The 17,603-nt window shown below is 50.0% G+C and overlaps 1 protein-coding gene across 1 annotated transcript in view; it reads left to right on the top strand.

The window, feature by feature from the left end:
• The first annotated feature begins 598 nt into the window (after positions 1 to 598).
• LOC119971629 (activating molecule in BECN1-regulated autophagy protein 1-like) overlaps positions 599 to 17,603 on the top strand; it is a 520,908-nt gene continuing 503,903 nt past the window's right edge. The window contains 1 exon segment of the mRNA XM_038807450.1: positions 599 to 801. The gene's annotated coding sequence lies outside the window, so the exon portion shown is untranslated.

The raw sequence follows: 17,603 nt of genomic DNA, 5'->3' as shown, positions 1-17,603 counted from the left end.
GGCAACGGGAACAGGATTAGGCCATGTGGCCTGCTGACCCTGCTCTGCCATTCAATAATCTGATTTCATTGTTAACTCCACCTTCCTGCTTGCTTCCCATGTCCCTCGACTGCAATTTGATTGAAGAATCTGTCTATCTCAGCCTTTTGAAAGTATTCAATGACCCAGCCTCCACAACACTCTAGGGGGTTAGAAAAATCCAAAGTCTTAAATGAGCGACACCATTATTCTGAAAATATTCCCCTTAGTTTAAGATTCCTCACAAGCAAACGACTGACCATATCTTGTTTTGTTTGCAGTACTATTTGGGGAAGGAATGCTGTCTTAGGATACCCCCTGCTCATATGAAAGGTAAGTGCATTTAAACGTTTGGGTTGCCAAGTGGAGGCTGTTGAGCATTGCTGGTGTGTGAGATGAAAGAACGAAGTGAATGGTGAACTGCTGCATCAGCTGGTGGTGTTCCTAGCAGATCGGTGCCCTCGTCGATCGTTTGCTGCTGTCTGTCTTACTGACGTGTTGCGAGATGCGCAGCTGGCACTCTGATGTGGATTGCTCCGGCCTGGCTCTGTGATGCTGGCTGACGCTCCCCGCTCGATTGCTCCTGTCTGTGGTCTCTCTGGATCCGCTGCTTGGTGGTAGGAGAGGGGTGGGGGGAGGGGAAGGGAAATGCCTCTCCCCCCAACACAGACACTAAACAAATATACATACTCAACAAAACAAACAAACAAACAACACCCAACAAAGAAACAACCGATCCTCGGAACCCCGGCCGTCGCGGGTTGACGTGAGTAAAGCTGGGAGGTGTGTGCTGGGGCGGGAAGCAGGAGCTGTGGACGGTAGGCCCGAGCCTCCTGGAGGCTCGCGCTCTCTGTGTCTGGGCCTGGCGCGCGGAATGGTCCAGCTGTAGACGGGAGTCCTGTGACCCTGCGCAGCACCACACGGGCAGACCGGTCCGGGCAGCAAACGCGGCCCCACTACCCCCCCCAACCTGCTTCCCACTACCCCCCCCAACCTGCTTCCCACTACCCCCCCCAACCTGCTTCCCACTACCCCCCAAACCTGCTTCCCACTGCCCCCCAAACCTGCTTCCCACTGCCCCCCAAACCTGCTTCCCACTGCCCCCCAAACCTGCTTCCCACTGCCCCCCAAACCTGCTTCCCACTGCCCCCCAAACCTGCTTCCCACTGCCCCCCAAACCTGCTTCCCACTGCCCCCCAAACCTGCTTCCCACTGCCCCCCCACCTGCTTCCCACTGCCCCCCCACCTGCTTCCCACTGCCCCCCCACCTGCTTCCCACTGCCCCCCACCACCTGCTTCCCACTGCCCCCCCCACCTGCTTCCCACTGCCCCCCCCACCTGCTTCCCACTGCCCCCCCACCTGCTTCCCACTGCCCCCCCCCACCTGCTTCCCACTGCCCCCCCCCACCTGCTTCCCACTGCCCCCCCCACCTGCTTCCCACTGCCCCCCCCACCTGCTTCCCACTGCCCCCCCCCACCTGCTTCCCACTGCCCCCCCCACCTGCTTCCCACTGCCCCCCCCACCTGCTTCCCACTGCCCCCCCCACCTGCTTCCCACCGCCCCCCCCACCTGCTTCCCACTGCCCCCCCACCTGCTTCCCACTGCCCCCCCCAACCTGCTTCCCACTGCCCCCCCCCAACCTGCTTCCCACTGCCCCCCCCCAACCTGCTTCCCACTGCCCCCCCAACTTGCTTCCCACTGCCCCCCCCAACCTGCTTCCCACTGCCCCCCCCCAACCTGCTTCCCACTGCCCCCCCCAACCTGCTTCCCACTGCCCCCCCCAACCTGCTTCCCACTGCCCCCCCCAACCTGCTTCCCACTGCCCCCCCCAACCTGCTTCCCACTGCCCCCCCCAACCTGCTTCCCACTGCCCCCCCAACCTGCTTCCCACTGCCCCCCCAACCTGCTTCCCACTGCCCCCCCCAACCTGCTTCCCACTGCCCCCCCCAACCTGCTTCCCACTGCCCCCCCCAACCTGCTTCCCACTGCCCCCCCCAACCTGCTTCCCACTGCCCCCCCCAACCTGCTTCCCACTGCACCCCCCCCAACCTGCTTCCCACTGCCCCCCCCCCCCCCCCCAACCTGCTTCCCACTGCCCCCCCCAACCTGCTTCCCACTGCCCTCCTTCCCACTTCCCATACTGTAGTTTCTTGCGATCTTGCACCGAGCTGTTGCCATACCAGGCTGTGATGCAGCCAGATAGGATGCTCTCTATCGCACGTCTGTAGATGTTTATTAGAGTCGATACAGACATGCCAAATTTCTTTAGCTTCCGTAGGAAGTAGAGATGTTGTTGGGCTTTCTTGACTGTTGCATCAACGTGAGTGGACCAGGACAGACTGTTGGTGATGGTGACCCCCAGGGACTTAAAGCTATCAACCATCCCCACTTCGGAGCCATTGATGCAGACGCGAGTGTGTGTCGTGCTACGCTTCCTGAAGTCAATGATCAGTTCCTTGGTCTTTGCGACATTTGGAGAGAGGTTGTTTTTGGTACACCATGCAACCAAGTGATTTATCTCCCTCCTGTAATCTGATTCGTCGTTGTTTGAGATAAGGCCCACAACAGATGTATCATCTGCAAACACCCCAACCTGCCTCCCACCGCCCACCCCAACCTGCCTCCCACCGCCCACCCCAACCTGCCTCCCACCGCCCACCCCAACCTGCCTCCCACCGCCCACCCCAACCTGCCTCCCACCGCGCTCCCCAACCTGCCTCCCACCGCCCTCCCCAACCTGCCTCCCACCGCCCTCCCCAACCTGCCTCCCACCGCCCTCCCCAACTTGCACAAAATCCTTGCGTTCTCAGGATTATAAATTTACACCAAAAACATTTTGAGAGTCACATTTGGGAATGAAAGTTTCAATTTGGGGAATTCAGAAATTAAATTCCCCCTCTCCCATCTCATTCCTCACTTGCAACATACCATTAAAGTGGACCGAAGTTTGACTCGCAGGGTATTGCTCGCCAGAGGACGTGGTGGATTTTTTAAAGACAATATGCTGATGGGAGAATGAAGACCTTGAGCTTTGACTGTGGGGAACTGAGCTATGACCACCTGGGTCAGGTGATCGTGGGGGGTTAGACTGCTGACTGGGAGAGGACTTTTAAGGTGGTGGAGGAGAAGAGTTGATGATGATAGTTGCTGGAGGGCGGGCCAGGTGAGGTGTGGGGCATGGGCCAAGGGCTGGTCTAGGAGAGGATATGGCTGATCGACAGGGGAAGGGGGTTAGGGTGTCCCCGGAACAGGTTGGTCACATGGAACATTCTTGAACTGAATGGGCCGGTCAAAAGAGCCCATGTGTTCACACACTTGAGGCAACTGAAGGCGGTCGTGGCGATGTTGCAGGCGATGCACTTGAAGTTGGGAGACCAAGTTAGACTGAGGAAGGGATGGGTTGTGCAGTTTTTTCACTCGGGTTTGGACTTTAAAACAAGGGGGTTGGCAATTCTGGTCAACAGAAAGGTGGCATTCGAGGTGGAGAAGATAGAGGCATACCCAGGGGTAGATTTATTATGGTCAGCAGGAAGCTGGAGGGAATGGCTGTGGTGCTGGTAAAGATATGTGCCCAAACCGGGATGATGTCGAGTTTGTTAGGAGGGTACTAGGGAAGATTCCGGACCTGGACTTGCACTGATTGATTATTGGGGGGGGGGGATTTCAACATGGTCCTGGATCCGAGACCGGACCTGTCGACTCCCAGGTCTGGAAAGGTGTCAGCAATGGCAGGAGTGCTGCGGGGGTTTATGGAGCGCATGGGAGGGATGGATCCGTGGAGATTCGGGAAGCCAAGGAGCAAGGAGTTTTCATTCTACTCCCATGTGCAAAAGGTGTATTCCAGGATAGACTTCTTCGTGTTGGACAAAACGCTGCTGGCGGAGGTGGTGGATACTGAATGCTCAGCAATTGTGGTGTCATACCATGCCCCACACTGGGTAAACCCGCAAGTGAGCAAAGGAAAGGCCCAGCGGCTGCAATGGATATTAGATGCACGGCTGCTAGCGGAGGATGAGGTGTGAGCGAGTGAGGGAGGCCATTCGGGGATATATAAAGATTATTTATAAGGGTGAGATCTCTGCAGTGGTGTATGGGAGGGGGGGGTGAGTGGGGGGGGGGTGGGTGGGGGGAGGGGGCTGGAGGAGGGGGTTGGAGTTCCCGAGGTCAGGCAAGGGGGTTGGAGTTCCCGAGGGTAGACGAGGAGCTGATGGAAGGCTTGGGAGGTCCAATCGGGCTTGGGGAGGTGTTAGACGGACTGGGAGCGATGCAATTGGGTAAGGCTCCGGGACCTGATGGATACCTGATCGTGTTTTACAAAAGGTTCTCTGGGTTGCTGGGGCCGCTCCTGGTAAAGGTTTTTAATGAGTCCGGGGTGCTCCCCCCCAACTCTATCGCAGGCTTCGACTTTCCTTTATTTTGAAGCGGGATAAGGATCCAGAGAGCTGTGGATCATACCGGCCGATCTCTCTTTTGAATGTTGATGCGGTTGCTGGCATAGATCTTGTCTACACAAAAAGAGGACTGTGCCGGAAGTAATAGGGGAGGACCAGACAGGATTTGTGAAGGGACAGCACTTGACATGCAACATTAGACGACTCCTAAATGTTATAATGTTGCCAGCGGAGGGGTGTGAGGTAGAAGTGGTAGTAGCCATGGATGTAGAACAGGCCTTTGATCGTGGAAGTACTTGTAGCATATCCTAGGAAGGTTTGGGTTTGATCAGGGATTTGTGGATTGGTTCCGGTTGCTACACCAGGCACCAGTGGCAAATGTAAGGACCAACTGGTCTGGTCAAGATACTTAAGTTTGTGTCGGGGGACAAGACAGGAATGTCTGCTCTCCCCACTACTGTTTGCCATGGCCATAGAGCCCTTGGCAATGGCCCTTAGATCATCGAATGTCTGGCGGGGAATAGTGAGAGGGGTGGATGAGCATAGGGTCTCGCTCTACATGGACAATTTGCTCCTTTTCATAACAGACCTGTTGGGGGGGTTGCCTGGTATTATGGAGATATTGGAAGAATTTGGTTGGTTCTCAGGCTACAAGTTAAATATGGCTAAGAGCGAGGTGTTCGTGATCCAGACACGGGGGCAGGAGAGTAGACTGAGGGAGTTACCGTTTAAATTGGTGGGAAAGAGCTTTAGGTACCTGGGGAGCCAGGTGGCTCGGGAAGTTATATCTGGGCAGGGTGGTTGAGCAAATGAAAGGAGACTTCCGGAGGTGGGGCATTCTCCCGTTATCATGGGCGGGGAAGATGACAGTTCTCCCGAGGTTGCTGTTTGTTTTTCAATGTCTTCCAATTTTTATCTCTAAAGCTTTTTTCAGGAAGATGAACGCGTCAATCTCGGGTTTTGTATGGGCTGGTAAGACCCTGAGGGTGAAGAAGATACTTTTGGAATGGGGGCGCGGGGAGGGAGGCTTGGCCCTTCCGAATTTTATTAACTATTACTGGGTAGCCAACATATTGATGGCTAGGAAGTGGGGAGGGGTCTGTGTGGGAGCGAGTGAAGGCGGCATCTTGCAAGGGTACAAGTTTGGAGGCTTTATTGACGGTGCCCCTGCCGTTCTCGCCGGCTCGGTACTCCACAAGCCAGGTGATGGTGGCAGCCCTGAGGGTGTGGGAATAATGGAGACAGCAGATGAGATTGGTCATCAATCTGTGATAATCACCTGTTTGTTCCGGAGGGACTGGACGGAGCTTTAGGAGGTGGCAGCGGGCAGGGATTGAGAGATTTGAGGCTCTCTTCATTGATGAGGATTTCATGAGCCTGGAGGCATTAGAGGAGGAGTTTGAGTTGCCGGATGGGAACGGGTTTCGGTACCCGCAGGTACGGTACTTTGCCCGGAGGCAGGTTCCAAGCTTTCCTCTCCTCTCCCCTACGGGGACTACAGGATAAGGTGATGTCAGAAACGGGGATTGGGGAGGGGAGGGTTTCGGCGATATACAAGGAGTTGATGGAGTGGGAAGGTGTCCCTCTCGGGGGAGGTGAAGAGGAAGTATGAGCTGGGAGGGGAGTTGGAAGTCGGACTATGGGAAAAGACCTTGAGAAGAGAGTCAATTCATCCTCGTCGTGTGCCAGGCTTAGCCTTATCCAGTTCAAGGTGGTTCATAGGGCTCATATGACTGTGGCCCGGATGAGTAGTTTTGAGGAGGTGGAGGATAGAACATAGAACATAGAACAGTACAGCACAGAACAGGCCCTTCGGCCCTCAATGTTGTGCCGAGCCATGATCACCCTACTCAAACCCACGTATCCACCCTATACCCGTAACCCAACAACCCCCCCCTTAACCTTACTTTTATTAGGACACTACGGGCAATTTAGCATGGCCAATCCACCTAACCCGCACATCTTTGGACTGTGGGAGGAAACCGGAGCACCCCGAGGAAACCCACGCACACACGGGGAGGACGTGCAGACTCCACACAGACAGTGACCCAACCGGGAATCGAATCTGGGACCCTGGAGCTGTGAAGCATTTATGCTAACCACCATGCTACCCTGCTGCCCCAATAGGTGCGGGTGTTGTGGGGGTAACCTGGCGAACCACATACACATGTTCTGGGCATGTCCGAAGGTGAGGGGATTTTGGCAGGGATTTGCGGACATCATGACAGAGGTCCTGGAAGGGAGGGTGATTCAGAGTCCAGAAATGGCAATATTTGGGCTATCGGAGGATGCAGGGGCCCAGGGGGGGAAAAAAGCCTATGTCTTGGCCATTGCCTCCCTGGTGGCCCGGAAACGGATTTTGCTGGGATGGAGGGACTCGGAGACTCCAAAGTCAGGAGTGTAGGTTAGTGACGTGGCAGGGTTTCTAAGGCAGGAAAAGATTAAGTTCGCCTTGAGAAGTTCAGTTCAGGGGTTTGCCTTCAGATCTTGAGGGTCGCCACTACCACCAGACTCTGAGTATTTCCCTGAGGCCATCGGGAGCGGCTCTGTTGCCAACACCCTCAACCCCGTCCCCCTGCATAGACTCTCCTTCATTCTAACCCACTGGGAGTCGTCCCCCCCCCCCCCCCCCCCCCCCTAACCCCGCCCCTCACCTTGGAATTCGCCGCCCAGTAATAATACAATAAATTTGGGAGACCAAACCCCGCTAACTGCTGTCCTCTCTGGAACAGCACCTTCTTAATTCTAGCCACCTTACCCCCCCCCCCCCCCTCCCCCCCAAATAAACAAGGTAATCATCTTTTCTACTTCCTTAAAGATTGCCTTTGATAAAAAGATCGGCAGGCACTGAAAAATAATCAAAAATCGTGACAGTACATTCATCTTAATTGCCCGCACCCAACCTGCCAGCGATAGAGGAAGACAATCCCATCTTGCCAAATCCGCTTTCACCCTCCCCACCAAAGTAGTAATGTTATATCTCCGGAGCTCCCCCCACCAGTTTCGTGCCACCTGCACCCCAGGTATCTAAAGTGGGTTACCGCCCTACGGAATGGCAGCCTCCCCACCCCTGCTCACACCCCAGGCCTGGACACCACAAAATATTCGCTTCTGTCTAAATTTTGCTTATACCCCGAGAAAGACCCAGACATTCGAAGCAGCTCCAATATACCACCATTCGACGCACTCAGTTCTGATGCATACAGTAGCACCCTATGCTCACTCCCCCGAATCTCTCAACGCGATAGCCAAAGGCTTGATCGCAAGCACAAATAACGGGGGGGGGGGCATATGACACCCCTGCCTGGTCCCTCGATGCAGAGCAAAATACTCAGAATTCATGTTATTAGTGCAGACACTCGGCCTCGGCTCCTGTAAAGTAATTTTACAGAAATCGTAGCCCAATCCCAAACTGCTTATAACCACCATCAAATACCTCCCCTCTATCCAGTCAACCACCTCGCTGTTCAATGCCACTATTACCTCTGATCCCCTCCCCTCTGCCAGTGCCATGACGACATTCAGAACCCTCCTAATGTTTGAAAAAAGCTGCCTCCCTCTTACAAACCCCATCTGATCTTCCCCTGTCACTTTCGGGAAGCATTTCTCTTAACCTACCCGCTAACATCTTCGCCAGTACCTTAGCATCCACATTCAAGAGTGACATGGGCCTATACGACCCACACTCTGTTGGATCCTTATCCTTCTTGAGCAACTTGGAGATTGATGCCTGCCTCAAAGTCTGTGGCAACACCCCCTCCCCTATCGCCTCCTCAAACATCCCTACCATCAGTGTCGATGTCCAAGTATTTTTTAATTGCGATGAAAATTTCTGCCTCTACCACCAACACTTATTTTCCACCCGACCACTTTCAGGTATTAGATTCCATCCCCCACCACCCTGTGGGTGAAAGAAATACTCAACTCCCCTCTAATCCTTCTACCACGGAGTTGAAATCTTCGCCATCTGGTTATTGACCTCTCTCCGAACGGTGCAGGAGATTAGAGATAGTGAAGGGGCAAGGCAAAGGAGGGGTTTGAAAATGAAGTTGAGAATTTGAAAATGAAGAGAATTTTTAAAATCAGCAATGCTTAACCAAGAGTGAATGTGGATCAGCCAGCATAGGGGTGAAGTGTGGATGAAACTTGGTGTGAGTTGGGACACAGGTGGTCGAATTGTGGATGACCTCTGGTTAACGGAGGGCAGAACGGAGGAGATTACCACCAGAGAATTCCTTCAGTGCAGAAGGAGGCCATTCGGCCCATCGAGTCTGCACCCTCTGAAAGAGCACCCTATCTAGGCACAATTCCCTGCCCTATATCTCTGTGACCCCACCTAACCACATCTTTTGGACAATAAGGGACAATTAATATGGCCAATCCACCTAACTTGCATGTGATAAACAGAACAGAATTTCATTCAGAGCACTATGGGTGCGATTCAGTAATCCCTTTGCGCCCGCCGCATGGAGCCGAGCATAACGTTGAATCGCGTGAGAGCCCCAAATTGAGCTCGATGCCGATCACGAGTCACCTGACCCATTCTGCCTGGTGCAATCGGGATCTCTCCCTCACTGGACAAGATCTAGATCTGCAAATTTAAATGAACCTGACGAGGGAAATATGAAAGCAATTTCTGAGGTGACAGTCTGGCAGTCGAGAACCTGTTCTAAGGCCAGGTGTCAATCTCAATTCATCAGTTATCCTGATTCATTGTCACTGAGGTTTCTCCCTCATTTTTTTTTCCCGACTCACGACTCCACCTCTTCCTCCCTTGATTGAATCTCAATCTCTGACCACTCAAAATTATTTTTCTTTGTTCCTTTGCTTGTTTACATTGTTGATGGCCCCATGCACACCTCCCTTTGAAGATCCCACCTGTATCATCATCTCTCTCACAACACACAGCTTGAATCCCTTCTGTTGTGTTCCCTCATCCTGCCACAGCACTGAGATGGTCCGAATGAACGTCGGAACTTTAATGTGGTGTGCCTGATATAATATCTCTTTCGACCTCCTCTACGTTTTCAAGACATTTGACCATCCACCTCTACAGTTCTGTCACCCGCACTTCACTTGTTCCAATCCTATCCATTTCAATACAACCAGTAGGTCCCCACATTTCGTGTGCCACAGTCAGCTCTGTCTCGAGGTGCCGGGGTTGCCTGCTGGTATTTCTTTAGCCCCTATGGTATTCAGCTACCTTTTTCTGGTATCAATATACTTTACTCACAAAATATGAAAAAGAAAAGCATGACAAACCATTTCAAATTGTCATATCAGGAAAGTACAATGAAAGTCACATTTTCTCCCGAGGTCAAGATACACTCTGCGGTGCTTCAATTCAGTACTGACAGCGTTCCAAATGTGAACCACTCTTCCACTCCACGAATGACGAACTTGACTATTTCCAGGTGCAAACATTTTCCCCTCTGGCACCTCCGAGTTCCGCCAACTCAACAGAATCCGTCTCCGGGCTTTCAGGGAGGATAAGGCCAAGACCTGTCCTCTCTTCCCACCTGAATCCCCGGATCTTCCGACACTGAATATCGCCACCTCTGGACTCGGAGCCACCCCAACGACCAGAATTTTGGATATTGTATCCAAAAACCCCTTTCAGAACACCCCCAACCTCGGACATGGCCAAAACATATGCACATGGTACGCCTACCCCCGCTCACACCTATCCTCCACCCCCCGCAAAGAACCGGCTCATCCTCAAGACCGTCATGTGGGCTCTGTGCACCACCTGAATTTGGATGAGGCTTAACCTCGCAAACGACGGGGAAGCATCCACCCACTGCAGGGCTTTCCTCCAGACCCGGTCCTCACTCTACCCCCAACACCTCCCAATTGTGTCTGACCTCTGCAGGGAAGCCCTCCCTATCTATCAGCTCTCCTTACATATTTTCTGCTCTTCCCTCCCCAATGTCACCCTCAGACAACAACCTGCAGCACTGGGGGCTTTTGCCTCTCTGATTGCACGGCGGTGAATTCTACTAGAGTGGAGGTCGAAATGTTCAACAGGAGCTTGTCTGCATTCAAAGAGACCCTGTGTTCAACCCCTTCCCGCTCAATCCCCCTGCACCCTCTCAACGTCCTGATCCGATTCATCCAAACACTAGTCTTCTGCACCTTATGCAACAGCCGAATCCAACCCACAAACCTCTACACGAGCCAAACCAACTCCTCCAACAGATGTGTTCGGCCCGGGCAAACGCCTTCTCCTCATCCATAGCCACCACTACTTTCAATTCCTTCCCCTTGGAGGGCATCATAATAACATTGAGCAGCCTGCATATATTTGCCGACATCTGCTGCCCCTTCACGAATCCTGTTTCATCGTCTCCTATCACCCCTGACGCACAATCCTCTACCCGCGACACCAACATCTTTGCCAACACATTTAACAGTAAAATCGGATGGTATGGCCCACACTGCTCCGGGTCATTGTCGTTCTACACAATCAGTGATATGGACGCCTGCAACAACATGGGTTGAGGCCCCCCACCTCTGACCCAAACGTCTTGGCGACTCGGCTGGAAACCCATCTAGACCCAGTGCCTTCCTCACCTGCATTAAGCACACTTGGCTAAATAGCTGGCTTTGAAAGCAGATAAGGCAGGCCAGCAGCACGGTTCAATTCCTGTACCAGCCTCCCTGAACAAGTGCCGGAATGTGGTGACTAGGGGCTTTTCACAGTAACTTTATTGAAGCCTACTTGTGACAATAAGCGATTTTAATTTTTGCATTTCAACCCACTCTGCCCATCACCTCCCTCAAACCGATTGGGGCCCCCAAACCCATCACCACCTTCTCCTCCACTCTTGGGAACTCTAGCCCATCCAAGAATCGCCTCATACACTCCTCCCCGGTCAGAGACTCTGATTCATACAGTCTTCTATAGAAGGCCTCAAAGACTCCATTCACTCTCTCTGGTTCCGATATTATCTTGCCTTTCTCATCCCTCATCCGTCCAATCTCTCTCTTGCTGTCTGCTTCCTCAACTGATCCGCCAACATCCTGCTTTCCTTTTCCCCATACTCAAAGTCCATCCCTCTCGCCCTCCGCAGCTTCCCCACCGCCTTTCCCGTGACCATCAGCCCAAATTCCATCTGGAGTCCCTGTCTCTCCTTTAGCAACACTTCCTCTGGCACCACTGTATATCTTTGGTCCACCCTCAGGATGCCCTCAACTAACCTCAACCTTCTTCTCCCGCTTCACTCTCTCCCAATGTGCCCGAATCAAAATAAATTCTCCCCACAGTGTGGAGGCTGTGACTTCTGCTGTGTTATTCAGCTCCATGTAATTTTGAATGGCCGCCCTCACCCTCTCACAGACTCCCTTGTCCACCAGCAGTCCCATATCCAGCCTCCACTGCGGCCGCTGGGCCTCCCCCTTCACTACCCGCAAATTTATCCAGTGCGTTGCGTGGTCCAGAACCACAATCGCCAAATTCTCAGAACCAACCACCCTGCCAACAGCACCGTATACAGTTTAAAGAGATCTATCCAGGAGTACACCCGGTGCACATGCGAAAAATATGAAAACTCCTTTCCTCGGTCTCCCAAACCTCTATGGGTCCGCCCCTCCCATACGTTTCATAAACCCCATCAACACTTTCACCACAGCCGAAACATTCAGGGACATTAGGCATGACCGGTCTAACCTAGGATCCAGAACCGTATTGAAATCTCCCCCCATACTCAGCAAACCTTCAAAAAACCGATGTCATCCCAGTTTGGGGCACAAATGTTCAGTTGCACCACCGGCGTTCCTAACATGCTTGGCCCCCCCCACGACACTACCAACCTCAAAGGCCACTCTCTTGTTGACCAGCACTGCCACCCTCCCTCGTCTTCATGTGCAGCCCTGAGTGAAACACCTGCCCCACCCACCCCTTTGTCAGCTTCATCTGATGCCCCCAGCTTCATCTGATGCCCCCAGCTTCATCTGATGCCCCCAGCTTCATCTGATGCCCCCAGCTTCATCTGATGCCCCCAGCTTCATCTGATGCCCCCAGCTTCATCTGATGCCCCCAGCTTCATCTGATGCCCCCAGCTTCATCTGATGCCCCCAGCTTCATCTGATGCCCCCAGCTTCATCTGATGCCCCCAGCTTCATCTGATGCCCCCAGCTTCATCTGATGCCCCCAGCTTCATCTGATGCCCCCAGCTTCATCTGATGCCCCCAGCTTCATCTGATGCCCCCAGCTTCATCTGATGCCCCCAGCTTCATCTGATGCCCCCAGCTTCATCTGATGCCCCCAGCTTCATCTGATGCCCCCAGCTTCAGGTGTGTCTCCTGAAGAAACACGATGCCTGCCCTCAAATTCATTTTTTTAAAATTGAGGGGCAATTTAATGTGGCCAATCCATCTACCCTGCACATATTTGGGTTGTGGGGGTGAGACCCATGCAGACATGGTGAGAATGTGCAAACTCCACATCGACAGTGACCTGGGGCTGGGATTGAACCCGGGTCCTCAGTGCCATGAGGTAACTGTGCTAACCACTGTGCCGCCGTGCCACCCCTGCCTTCAAATTCCTTAAGTGTGCGAAAACACACGACCGTTTAATCGGCTTCTTCAGCCCCCATAAATTCCATGTGCTCAACCAGCCTGAGGGGACGGTCAAAGATCCCCTCCCCCATCAACTAGTGCCCTGCATTCCTTCGACCCTCGCGGGCATCCCCATTTTATGGGCGATTCTGGCTCTAGGAGCGATTCTCAAGGTTCTCCACCATCTCCCTCAACTCTTTTCTCTGTTTGCCACCAGCATCATCTCCTCCTCCAGCGAGGCTAGCCGATTGTTGTCTCCCCCCCCCCCCCCCAAAAATCGACTCCTCCACCTTCTGGAAGTGCTGGGCCCTGCACCTCCAGCCTCTGCCCCAGTCTCTGAATCGTCACCTTAGCCAGATCCTGTGAGGCCTCTTTCCTCTGCTGCGGGAACTTGTTGCTTGTTGTTCAAAATGTTCACGAGTTGATCTGCAGACCACTGGGTGAGCAACCATGTCCCAGCGCCTGCTGTCATCTTATTCTGTGTTGCACCTCGACTATTCTCACGGCCAAGCTGCTGCCTGTTCTTTGTCGCACTCATCGTCCGATAAGCCATAAACCGGCCCCACCAGATGAGTATTCAATGCTTATACACCATTCACTAGCAAACACCCCTCAATTCGGGTGGAGCAGGATCTGAAAATTCCACATCGATTGGGAACCACCAAATGTGTAACTTCTTTGGCCGCCACCGGAAGTCTATACACTTTTTTAATTATCTCAAGACTATTTCTTGTCCTTATCCTCCACATTCCATTAACTTCAACCCACCCTGAAAGTCTTGTCGGTATCTAATTAATTTATGCATATGATTTCCACTCTTGCCCACCTACAATCCCTTGCTGTTTGAGGCTCCTCATTAAATCCACTTTGGTTCTCCCTCTTTACATTGTCAAAGGGCTCCTGACATCAAAATTTCCATTTGCCCTCCTGCTGCCCACCCTTTAGATCCTGCCATATCTTGATGTTCGTTTTTCCGCTGTAAAGGGTTTCTTGAGATATATTTTATATTAAAGGTGCTGTATAAAATGCAAGTTGTATAAATGCAAGTTGTTTTATTCCTACTATTAATGAAAGATATACTGCCTCCAAAACAGTTAAACAAAGAAAAGCTTGCATTTATATGCTGCTTTTCACAACCACTAGACATTCAAAAGTGCTTTACAGCCAATGAAGTACTTTTGAAATGTAGTGACTGTTGCAATGAAGGAAATGTAGCAGGCAATTTGAAACTCCCACAAACAGCAATGTGATAATGACCAGAAATGTTTTTGTGATGTAGATTGAGGAATAAATAATGAACTGCACACTGGAATAACTTCCCTGCTCTTCTTTGAAATGGTGCAAGGAGATCTTTTACACTCACCCCAAATAGGCAGGTAGAGCCTTGATTTGATGTAACCAGCTGAGAATGGAAAGTAAATCTACCAGCAGAAGAAAAATTGTGATACTTTCTGCTAACTATCTGGTCTTTATAATGTAAAACAGGAACCTTTTTATTCTAAACAAAAGGAGATATCAAGCACCATTGTAAAATTATACGTATTGATTGAAGAGCAATAGTTTATTTGCGCGAGGACCTAAACACACACATAGCAGGACTTCACTTGCCCTTTAGGGATCAGCGGAGAGGTGAGGGACTTGTACTAACAACAAAGAATGAACTGTAAAAGGTAATCTGGCTTTTTGATTCTTATGAATTTCTGTAGACTTGTCTGGGACTGATCAGATTTGATTCATCATCCACTGATGCCAGATATGTATTTGCAGGAAATATCCATCCAATCTGGTTATTGCCTAATATTTTCAGGATTAGCAATTCCATATAATTAGTCAATCAAACCTTTAAACTGGTTATTTCTGCAATTTTAGAATGTTAAATAATGGTTGGGAAAATAATTCGATATGTTTGCCGGTCATTTGTCTGGTTACGAGGCTTATCATCTTGAAAGTTGACAGTGGGACAGCAAGTGATTAGATAAGCAAACAAGATGAAGGGTCATGGTTGCCATTTTGTGGTGAAAAGGGGATGTGTTTATGTTTGAATTGTATAGTTAGTTGACCAGTCCAATGATTCATCAAATACTAAACTTCTTTCCTATAAAGGAAGCAAAGGGTAGGTAGCAGTTCAATACTTTATGGCCATCACAAATAATCTCTTGTTTATAAATGAGCTTTAGGTGCAATTTAATGTTCTATTCCAGAATCATCAGAACAGGTTGGGGTTCTTCAATGTTTGTCTCTTTTGTGATTTAATTTGTTGCTGGAGTTACATTGCCAGTAAAGAGAAATATCCTGTGTAGCATCTTGTTACAGTTCAGAAATGGATCAAGTGCTTAAAATATTGAATTTTCAGTAAGCACTAAAATCAGATTTTACTTGTATGACAGCGCAACAGAGTATTAAGATATGAGTTACAGAGGTATCTTGTCTTAAATTGATAAGATCCTCATCTCCTGCATTGCTGCAGTTTGAATATGAAGCTTGAGGAAAGTCCTTTCAATCAATTTTCATTTAGCCCTGAGTCCTGTCTGCCAGCATACTGTGCCTGACCTTGTGCAATAGAATGTGGGACAAACTGGCTCCTTGATGGCTGAGGGGGAATTTTCAGCTGATGTCTCTCATGCTCCAAAGTGTAATTGAGTGAAGCATGCGTGCATGTATCTATCGCAATTTTTTAATTATGTTGCCAGATGATTTATGTTAATTTAAATAATGCAATTTCATTGAATGAAAGTCTAGTACAAATTATTCAATTGCTTAAATATAACCTTTTGTGAAAACTTGTACAGTTGTGGCTTTGATTAATACTCTCCATATACCCTATCATAGGATGCAAAAGAAATTATTAAAATGAATGTTGCAGGTTGGTTACAGTTAGTTCATTTGTCTGTTGAAATGAACTGAGACGGGTCCTGTAATTAAATGTTGGCAGAGTCTTGTTGGGATCTGGCAGCAGTGACTAGAGAATGAGTGAAGCTGTTGCTTGTTTGGATATTGTAGTGTACTGGCTTTGTGCATTAAACTGAAATCAGTCCTTAGTTGGGTAAAGTGCCCATCACACCAAATGCACAAAAAATTCAGGAAATACTTTCAGCAGTTTCGTGCTGGGAATCAATGTAAAATTGAATATATAACATGTGTTAAAACATATGAATTGGGAGTAGACTGAGCCATTCAATGTGGCAGATCTGATTGTAGTTTTAACCCCACTTTCATAGAATCCCTACAGTGCAGAAGGAGGCCATTCAGTCCATCAAATCTGCACCAACCCTCCAGGCCCACACCCCAACCTATCCCTGTACCCCTACCTATCTTTCTTTGGGCACTGAGGGGCAATTTTAGCATGGTCAGTCCACCTAATCTGCACAATTTTGGACTCGGGGAGAGAACCAGAGCACCTGGAGGAAACCCATGCAGACACTGGGAAAATGTGCAAACTACACACAGTTACCCAAGGTCGGAATTGAATTTGGGTCCTTGGCACTGTGAGGCAGCAGTGCTAATTATTGTGTCACCGTGCTGCCCTGAAATAGAAGTGGAGAATGTGGGCAACCCACTACCTCTCTTTCCTTCCTACTCCCTATATCCTTCAAGAATCTAACTCAACTTTTAAAATACTCACTGACCGTTTCTCCAATGCTCTCTGGGCAAGAAAGTTCCACAGACTCTTGACCCTCTGTGCGAAAAAACAATCTCTCCTCATCTCACATTATGGGAAACATTTATTTTTAAATTGGCGTCCCTAGGTTCTAATCTGGGGGAAACATCCTTTCAGCATCCACTCTGTCAAGGCTCTTCGGGATGTTGTGTTTCCATAAGATATCTCCTTTTTCGGCTAAATGTCAATGGTCACTAGCCTGAACTGTCCAACCTTTCCTCGAGGATAACACGCTCAACCTAGGAATCAGTTAAGTGAACCTTCTCTGAACTGCTTTTAATACAATTATGTTCCTTCTTAAATAAGGCCACCAAGACTATACTGAACACTCTAGATGTGATCTCACCAATACCCAGTACAACTGCAGCAAAACATTCCGCATCCCTTGCAGTGAATGACAACATTTTGTTTGGTTCCTAATCACTTGCTGTGCTTGCATTGGGTATGTGTGGGCAGATGGCAAGTAGCAGTAGGATTTGGGGTGAAGGAAAGCCATGAAGGAAGAAATGGAGCTCTTTCTGTGGACAGTACCATAGCAACAGCTCCATATCAAAATGGAAGTGGGATGTCTCAGATATAAATCTGAACATGAAAAAGTGACATTTACAGCAAGATCATGCTGCAAACACAACTTTTAACAGGGTCTGATGGGAACGCCTTTTGGTATGGGATTAAAATGCTAGTGATCCTGTGCATTGAGGCAATTCTGGTCATCTACCTGTCCTGATGCCTTTGTTTTAGTGTTAATTTTGTTGTGTTATGTTTCTGTGAAGCACTTTAGGTCATTTTATGACATTACAGGTACTGTATTAATCTTAAATTGTACTGTGAAGAGTATTAAGTCCTATGTTTCAGGTGTAAGAGGAGATTTATTTTCCGTCTGACCTACTTGTCCTCATTTACACACTAAATTAGTAAAAATATGGTTTGTGAGAGGCCATTCTTCTTTGTCCTGAGGAAAAGTAATTTTCTGGTT

The sequence above is a fragment of the Scyliorhinus canicula genome, chromosome 9 (genome assembly GCF_902713615.1).
Source record: "Scyliorhinus canicula chromosome 9, sScyCan1.1, whole genome shotgun sequence".
NCBI classification, from domain to species: domain Eukaryota; kingdom Metazoa; phylum Chordata; class Chondrichthyes; order Carcharhiniformes; family Scyliorhinidae; genus Scyliorhinus; species Scyliorhinus canicula.
The sequence above is the reverse complement of the archived record's forward strand: the minus strand, read 5'-3'. Positions and strand labels throughout refer to the sequence as shown.